Genomic DNA, 9,949 nt, shown 5'->3' with positions numbered 1-9,949 from the left:
TGGGCTTTGGTATCCATATTAATAAGAGTAAAGTCATTTATTTGAGTGTAAAGGTCCCTCAATATGGACATTTTGACAAGCACAATACCAATGGGCTTTAGTTTTTTCTTTCTAGCAAGAAGAAGAGTGGAAAGGAGTGGCTAGTTTACCGTGCCTCTATTCTGTGCCAGGCACTCTGCTGGGATCTTGGTGAAAAATAAAACTGTACAAAATATTACAAAAAGAGATATTGTAGGTGACCTGCCATGTGCCAGACTCTAAGTTTATTGTTTCAGACTCTAAGTATTTAAGGTAGACATTCTAATGTGATGGCTCCCAATCCTGGCTGCACAGTGGAATCACCCATAGTCTTTAAAAATATGTCCTAAATGAGTGGATAAAACAATGTCATACACTTACACAATGGAATACTATTTGGCTGTAAAAAATGAAGGAAATCAGATCTTTTGCCACAGCATGGATGGACCTGGAGAGCACTATGCTCAGTGAAATAAGCCAATCAGAGAAAGACAAGTACCATACGATTCCAGTTGTGGAATCTAATGAAGAAAATAAACTAACAAACAAAATAGAAACAGGCTCATAGATAGAGAACAGATTGACAGCTGTCAGAGGTGAGGAGGGTTGTGGGGCTGGATGAAAAAACTACTCATAGACATACACAATGGTATGGTGATTACCAGAGGGAAAGGAGGGTGGGAAGGTAGAAGAGAATATGGAAGGGATATATAGTGATGGAAGGAGACTTGATTTTGGGTGGTGAACACATAATACAATATACAGATGATATATTATAGAATTGTACACCTGAAACGTATATAAATTTATTAATCAACACCATCCCAATACATTTTAAAAAGTAATTAAAAAATCAAATTACTATTGGGGGTATCAATGTAGAAAAATGCAATACCTGTTAGCAGACCAACTGGATCATGCCGATTAGATTACCTGTTGTGTGTGTGTGTGTGTGTGTGTGTGTGTGTGTGTGTGTGTGGTTATCTTCTGACTCCTACTAGAATGGAAGCTTCAAGAGAAGAGAGAACTAGTTTGCTCTGTTCAGCGCCATATCTCCAGAATCTCGCACAGTGCCCACCTGACCCATAATAAATACTTGTTGAATGAAAGAATGAATGTCCCATATATTGAATATCTATTTGCCACGGACCAAAAACAGGATCAAACATAAGGTCTTTGCCTTTATTTAGTTTAAAGTCTAGAGGGGAATAAAAGCATTAACTAGAGAACCGAGAGATAAGTATATTATTACAAATTGTGTTAAATGCTATAGAGGAAAAAACAAAGTGTGCCAAGAGAGCATATAACCATGGAGACCTGAGCTGGTCTGGGTAGGTGAGATTTCCCCCCATAATAGACTAATACAGCTTGTATTGTTTACACACACACACACACACACACACACACACACACACACACACACACATTCCTAATGCCTGGACCCCATTACCAGAAATTCTGATTCAATTGGTTGAGGTGGGGGTGGGGACATCAGGGCTTTTTAAAAAAAACTCTCTTGGTGATCTGCCTATGGGCTAAGGTTGAGAGCCACTGCTTTGAAATGTGCATTATAGTATTGTGTTAATATCCATATGCAAGTCAGAGTGGTAAATTTCTTGATATTTTAGGGTAAACAATGGATAAAACATATTTCTTTATGATTCTTGAGAACATGGGCCAGGTTTTTTTCTTCCCATACCTATCATGGTTTGCAGCCAATAAGTATGTGTTAAAGATCTTAATGATGGTGACTGAGAAGTCTCTTGAAGTCATACACATACTGTCTGCCCCATCTCAAGTGCTTAATACATTTTTATCAAATGAAAATAGGCTTCCATTGATGAAGGAATGATGATGAGGTGACACGGTGCTATATTGCTTCTTTGTAACAAGGAAGACATGGAAACTCTGTCAGCTCTACTCTTCCTGGCTCTGTGGAACTTTATTATTCATCTTCTCACAGCAAATAACTATAATGAATTCTTTGCCACAGATGGAGTAGAGAGGCCCAACTCTATCTCTGGGGTAGCTGTGGAGGTCCGTGGACCCTCCCCTGCTTTATCTGAGCCTCCTCGTTGCCAGGGTCAAGTTGTGATTGGGCAGGAGATCCAGTAGGGAGGTCAGACATGAGAGGAGCACCATGGTAGAAGAAAGAGTTCCACGGACTTTGGTAGCCAGGGATTGAACTCTGCTGTGAGAGTTTCTCCTTTGATTAAAAAAATATTTTTTTTATTGAGAGGAGAAGGGAGAGGGAGAGAGGAAGGGAGAGGGAGAGATAGAGAGAGAAACATCAATGATGAGAGAGAATCATTGATTGGCTTCCTGCACACCCCCACTGGGGATTGAGCCTGCAACACCATGCCCTGACTGAGAATCAAATCATGACCTTCTGGTTCATAGGTTGACACTCAACCATTGAGCCATGATGACTGGGCTCTCCTTTGTTTTTTTCACTTCAAATCAAACATTTGCCCTTTCACAAATTCTTCCCCCTTTGTTATGATTGTCTATGGTGGGAGTGAGCTCTTAGGCATTGAATGAGAGTCTTAAGATCAAGGGATATTATGCATGTGTAAGTGTGTCCATAGTTGTATTTAAATGCCACCTTCTCTGAAAGAGTTCCTTTGAACAATTTGTGATGCCAGAGTTTATGAAGCATATCTTGCTATCTTGGTACATGCTATACAAGATGTATCACATTGTGGTTTTTTTTTTAATTAAATCTTCATTGTTCAGATTATTACAGTTGTTCCTCTTTTACCCCCCATAGCTCCCCTCCACCCAGTTCCCACCCCCCCCTCTGCCCTTACCGCCCCCCACTGTCCTCATCTATAGGTGTACGATTTTTGTCCAGTCTCTTCCCGCACCCCCCACACCCCTTTCCCCCTGAGAATAGTCAGTCCACTCCCTTTCTATGCCCCTGATTCTATTATATTCACCAGTTTATTCTGTTCATCAGATTATTTATTCACTTGATTTTTAGATTCACTTGTTGATAGATGTGTATTCGTTGTTCATAATTTGTGTCTTTACCTTTTTCTTCTTCCTCTTCTTAACGGATACCTTTCAGCATTTCATATAATACTGGTTTTGTGGTGATGAACTCCTTTAGCTTTTTCTTATCTGTGAAGCTCCCCTCTGGCCTGCATAGTTTCTGTTGAGAAATCAGCTGAGAGTCGCATGGGTACTCCCTTGTAGGTAACTACCTGTTTTTCTCTTGCTGCTTTTAAGATTCTCTCTTTGTCTTTTGCTCTTGGCATTTTAATTATGATGTGTCTTGGTGTGGTCCTCTTTGGATTCCTTTTGTTTGGGGTTCTCTGCACTTCATGGACTTTTAAGTCTATTTTTTTCACCAGGTAGGGGAAGTTTTCTGTCATTATTTCTTCAAATAGGTTTTCAATATCTTGCTCTCTCTCTTCTTCTGGCACCCCCATAATTCAGATGTTGGTGCGCTTGAAGTTGTCCCAGAGGCTCCTTACACTATCTTCATATTTTTGGATTCTGTTTTCTTTTTGCTTTTCCAGTTGGGTGTTTTTTGCTTCTCGTATTTCAAATCTTTGACTTGATTCTTGCAATCCTCTAGTCTGCTGTTGGAACTCTGTATAATATTCTTTATTTCAGTCAGCGTATGCTTAATTTCTAGTTGGTCCTTTTTCATAACCTCAAGGGTCTCACTAAATTTATCGAGGGTATCAGTAAATTTATCGATAGTTTCTGGAAAATTCTTGAAAAACCTTATAACCATGGTTTTGAACTCTATATCCAGTAGTTTGCTTTCCTCCATTTCTGTCATTTGTGACCTGTTTCTTTTTCTCCACATTTTTTATGCTTCCCTGTGTTGATAGAGTGGCTTTCTGTGCTAGGTGTCCTACAGGGCCCAATGGCTCAGCCTCCCCAATTACCTGAGGTGGACACTCTTGGTGCACCCCTTTGTGGGCTTTGTGCAGTCTTTTTGTAGTTAAGCCTTGATTGTTGTAGGTATCACTGGGAGGAATTGATCTCCAGGCCAATTGGCTGTGAGAATCAGCTGTGTCTACAGTGGGAGAACTTCTGTGCTGGAGACACCCTTATGGGGCAAGACTTGCCTCAGTGGGGCTTTGGTGCTCACTGAGGCTGCCCCCTGAGTGTGTCCATTATGGATCTGAGGCGTTGTAATCTGGATGGACCCACTCTGACCACTGGGTAAACTGGCATTTGGATCTCTAAGGAGGTGCTAATTTAGCCTCTGCCTGAGGCTATACAGCAGGAGCTATGGAGAGATCTACAGATTCCTCTTCTTTGTTTGGGATTTGGAGGTGCGTAGATGAGGCCCAGCTGTGAAGCAATGCAAGCTTCTGTGGGGCCTTGGGCCTTCTCTTGGTTGTTCTGGGTCTCTCTGACCCAGCTGCAGTTTGTTAGGTAATTTTCAGATTGCAAAAGGGAAGACCATTCATATGCAAAAACCTCTGTGTACAGCTTGGGTGGGGTGGGGTTTCAGGGAATCAACAGGACAGAGCAAACAGTTATAACTGATCCTCAGCCCTGCCCTAAGAGGCCCCGGGTCTCAGTGTCCCGATAATCGCTGCAAGCGCCTCTGAGAGAAAGCCGCCCTCAAGTTCCAACAAATGCCAGACAGTCCAGTTTCTCCCCATATGAGTCTGGGTCCCCAGAGACTCGCCCGGAACTGGAGTTCAGAGCAGTCAGGAGCTTGTGTCTCCCTCCGGATTGAAAAAAACAACCGAGTCCTCAGTAGCCAGCCCTTTCCATGTGCGCCTCTGTACCTCTGCACTTTACTTCCGCACCTCCTCTGAGTCTCAGTGTGCCCCTCTCTTTCCTTCTAGTTATAGAAGTTCCACTCAGCCAGCCTTCCTGTGATTCGGGATGGTGTCCGTTTTGTCTTTTAGTTGTATTTTTGAAGTGGTTGTGCGAGGCAGCAATTTCCAGTGTTTACCTATGCCGCCATCTTGGTTTCTCTCTTTTTATTTAAATATATGTTTTATTGATTTTTTACAGAGAGGAAGGGAGAGGGATATAGAGTTAGAAACATCTATGAGAGAGAAAGATCGATCAGCTGTCTCTTGCACACCCCCTATTGGGGATGTGCCCGCAACTAAGGTACATGCCCTTGACCGGAATCGAACCTGGGACCCTTGAGTCCGCAGGCTGACGCTCTATCCACTGAGTCAAACCGGTTAGGGCTCACATTGTGTTCTTATCATAAGAGTATCCCACTACATTTTGCTACAGAGATTTAGATATATTAGTAGTCAAATTGTTTCGTGACGCCTATAACACTATAAAGCCATGTTCTGACATTGTCAGCCTCTTTGGTGGATATTAAGTCTCTCCCCCAAATGCCAGGATGATAAAGAACTCTCTGCTACTTGACATTAATCTATGTATCTGGTGTGTGAGGTTCTATGTAGAATATTCTAGAAGAAGGTCACATGCTACAGCACCTGGAGCCACTGCAAAAGTAGTTTCCAAATGGGAAGATACTAGCTCAAATGGCAGCATTCTCTGTTCCTTAGACAGACAAAGAGCAATCACTGGGGATACACACAAGGGCAGCAGGAAGTTACTCAGAATTCTGGAAGCCCTGACTGCACATAGTTCTGTCCCATGATATCATCTGGAAATGAGGACATTGGTAGGAAGAGGTGGTTCATGCCTGTATCATGGCGTAATCGTAAGGGAAGAATTATAAGAATAAATTAAACAGCTTCTTTTCCACCTCTTGCCTCCTCTCCTGGTCTATTCCTCACTGATGCTCTTAACCAAACCTTCACTTTCTGTTCTTGATCACATTTAAAATTTTCTGATTTCTAGACCTGGCTGATGTGACTCAGTTGTGGAATGTCATCCAGTACACTGAAAGGTGGCGGCTCAACTCCTGGTCAGGGCACATACCCAGGTTGTGGGTTTGATCCTCGGTTGGTTGGACACCTACAGAGGCAACCAATTGATTTTTCTCTCTCACATCAATGTCTCTCTCTCTCTCTCTCTCTTTCTCTCTCTCTCTTTCTCTGAAAATCAATAATAAACATATCCTCAAGTGAGGGTTAAAATTTTTTCCCCTGATTTTAGAATGAAGAGGTAGGATGATATAAATGCATATCTATATTATATAACATATAAAAATACATAGACCCAAACATCTCATTCTTTCTTTGAAGGCTACTTTTGTTATTATAGTTCATCCTATGCCACCTATATATTGCCTCTTTATCAACTCATCTTCTACCATATTTCTTTACTCCTTTCTCTTGTTATTTTGCAATACCCATTCTCTTTCTGTTCCAGAATCTCCAAAACTTTCAACTGCTCATTTATCACACACATCCCCCACCATTGATATTTAACTGCCAGGGAATGGTTATGATAAAGAAAATTAGACGAGGTGCCATCATTATTGTCTTCATTTTCCCAACTCAAGTATTTCCTAGGATTTTGTTTATAAAAGATTGAGTACATTGCTTATAGTTTGATCTTTTTTCCTCTTACGTTCCTTCAATTTCTCAGATTCTTTCCTAAAAGGAAATGATCACAATCACCTAGGGAAATATGTATGAGAGCTAGAGTTGGACCCTGAGGGGATGTAACAATTTGCTAGAGCTGCTGTAACCAGGACCACAAACTGGGTGGCTTAAACAACAGAAATCTCTTGTCTCACTTCCTTGGAGGCTAGAAGTCTTGAGTTCAAGATTTAGTTTCCTTCTAAGGGCTGTGAAGATCTGTTTCCTGCCCCTCTCCTAGTTTCTAGTGATTGGCTGACAACCTTCGGTGTGCCTTGGCATCATCCCCACCTCAGCCTGCATCCACGCATGGCATTCTCCCTGTGTGTGCCAGTCTCCCATTTCCCCCCTTTTACAAGGACACCAGTCTTATTGGCTTAGAGCCCACCCTGTCGACCTCATTTTAACTTGATTACCTCTGTGAAAACCTTATCCCCCAATAAGGTTACATTCTGAGGTACTGTGAATTAGGATTTCAAAAATGGGAAGGGACACAATTCAGCCCTTAACAGGGGACTACTTTTCTGTTCTGTGTATGGCTGGACTGGGCTGTGTCATGCTTCCTTAGCAGTAGACTTGATGAGATGGTGGGCAGTTCCTCCCAGTTTCATTCTGCCTTTCGACCACATGCCATTGGTCTCACTCGGCAGCATTGTTCAAAGGAAATAGTGATTACTGGGGAGAGTGAAAACAGTGACTTAGTTTAAAAGAACTGACTCCTCATCCCTAAGGGAGAACAGAACCTCTCTCAGACTCTGCACATCCCTGTTCCTGACCCTCCTCATCCCTCCCCACTCCTCTCTCCTACTCCCAAGCTGTAGCCACATCTGACATTTTCTTCCGACCCTCCTTAGAAGTCACTCTGGTTTAAGTCACTGCCTGCTGCTTTGCACAAAGCCAAAGGAGCCACTTATCTAGGTCTCTTTCTCAAACAGCAGAAATGCTGAGCCTTCCTGCTGGGAACCCTTAGTCCCTCTCAGCCTTCACCACAAAGTCAGTCACTGACCCGGAGAGCAGCAAGAGGCCTACCTGGGAGTAGAGAGGTCAGAGGGATGAGCTGAGAACGCTACAGCTGGAGGGAAAATGAGCTTAAAGGATGCGGGCAATAAATGGCAGAGCCCACGTAGCCCTCCAGGAAATTCTGCCTGAAGTTTTGGCTCATTTTCCCAACTCATCCAGGATGTTTCCTGTCGGCTCCATGTTCCGGCCAAAGCGCACACCTCAGCCACCTCTCAGACCCAGAGGACAGAGCCGTAGAGCTGAGGGGCGGTTTAGGTGGTTGTGTTCTGGTTTTTGTTTTCCCAGCGGAAAAGCCAGCACATTGTTCACAACTAAACCATTTATAGTCTTTGTGTCCTCCCCATGCTCTGACATCCACTGAAATAAAAGGGACTTTTGCCTCAGGGAAGCGTGTAAGCTGAGTTAATACCAAGCCTGGGAAAGCTCATTGAAAACCATCTTCCAATACATCCGGGCAGTAGACCTTCCGGAAAGGTGATCCCTGGGGCTCAGGGACTCCGAGATGGGAGAGGAGAAGCACATTTCGAGGAGATTTTAACATGGCATAACCAGGGTGTGGTGGAAAGGCCGACCCTTTCGGGGTAAAATGCCTCCTACCGACTCTGTGACTTTACCTCTCTGAACCTCAATGTTTGCTTTTTAACGCTTTCTGAGTGGGGGAGATGATTTCTGACTCAAGGGTGAATATTATGTGAGATGATGAAGAATGACAGTGTTTGTACCTCGATGAGTCATTTGGAGACAAATTCTCCTGCCTGTCGCGATAGAATTATCCCAATATTGTTTTGATTCAAAGGTGGGACAGGATTGGACAGGAACATGCGAGACAATTACAGTGAGACAAGGGAAGGAGCCGCTTAAGGCTGCAGCGTCTCTCTGTGCAGAACACCCCTCTCTCTCACGCATTGGACTGGTCAACGCCAGGTCAGCACAACCTGTGTGCTCCCCACCGGAGGCTGCTGGGCCTGATGCTCCCAGTCCAGACTCAGACACACCTACCTGTACACACAGGTTATGGACTGACAAGGAGGCTTTATTTTTGTTCTGGCACAGAAGCTGAGGAACAAAGGGGACTTTCTTTGCTTTCTACAGCTCACTCTAGTACCTCCCCTCTCTCCTGATTATGTACCCTTTTTGAAGTGTGCTGTAACTATTCCATGTATGGTCTTGTCTTGGCACACACATGAAGGGCAGAGAATAGTCTTTTATTTCTCTTTAATGCACTGAAACTGCACAATGCTGAGCAGATAGTAGATGTTCAATAAATGCTTTATTAACTGCATTTCCGTGTGGGCTATAACAGTCAACTTGTGTGAGACCAACTCTCCACTGAACACTACTAGAATTGCTGGATTTTAAAAAGTCATCAAAGCATTACCAAGGTAGGCAGAAATTAGGGACAGGGTCCTGGAGAGAAAGGAAATGCATTGAGATGAGACCAAGGGTGGGGCCATGTCTCTCCTCCAGGCATTTGCTGATTGATAGGAGGGATGGGGCTGAGAGGCTGAGAATACAATCAGAAAGTGATAGCTAATCAATGGTATCAATGAAGCTGGGACACACACACACACACACACACACACACACACACATGCTCCCAGAACTCCAAGAGAAAAAAAAGTAATGGCTAAGAGAGAGAGAAGCTGAGAAGCTTAATGTCTCACGGGGTTGAGGAAATAAAAACAGGAGCTGTGGGCTCAGCAAGAAGGGGCCTCAGGCTCCCAGTTGTGACCCCTGAAAGTTTGTGCGTAGGAGTAAGGAAGAACCAGAAATACCTCTGTTGTCAGAAAGACTGAAACACAACTTCAGATCAGATCCGTCCAAGTCGGCATTAAGGCAGACAGCCCTATTCTAGCTGCCCTCCAGAAGCAAAAGTAAATCCAGTGTGGAGGAAGACATCATCAGAAATACCACAATTCTCTACGTAATTGTTCAATGATATTTGCCTGTACAAATCTCCCCTACCCTTACCTTTCAGAGCCTCCTGGTGAGATGAGGAAAAGCCATCTTGGTCTGTCTCCTTATTTACAGGGTTATCTAGCTTTGACATTCTCTGGTTCCATCTATGGAATTAGACTCTGCCTCACCCTAACTGAGCTGCCACCTGTGTGAACCACTTTTTCACCCCATTGGTGAGGGAGGGATTCCTGCTCCAGGCTTATGGGAATGGCCAGACTAAGGACACCCAACACTGGACATACACACACATATAGTCACACATACAGCCCCGAGCAGGAAGACACGGCATGCTACGGAGGGCCACATGGGGGTTGCACTTGGGAACAGAGTGAACACCAGAGGCTGTAGGAGGCAAGAGGGTGTGGTGACCCCGGTTTTCATGGAGTGATGGGATTGGCTTGTTTGAAATGTTCTGTGGACGGGAACCCACTTCTCAGGGATAAGCAGGAACGTGCCTG

The sequence above is a fragment of the Myotis davidii genome, unplaced genomic scaffold (genome assembly GCF_000327345.1).
Source record: "Myotis davidii unplaced genomic scaffold, ASM32734v1 scaffold110, whole genome shotgun sequence".
Lineage (NCBI taxonomy): Eukaryota > Metazoa > Chordata > Mammalia > Chiroptera > Vespertilionidae > Myotis > Myotis davidii.
The sequence above is the reverse complement of the archived record's forward strand: the minus strand, read 5'-3'. Positions refer to the sequence as shown.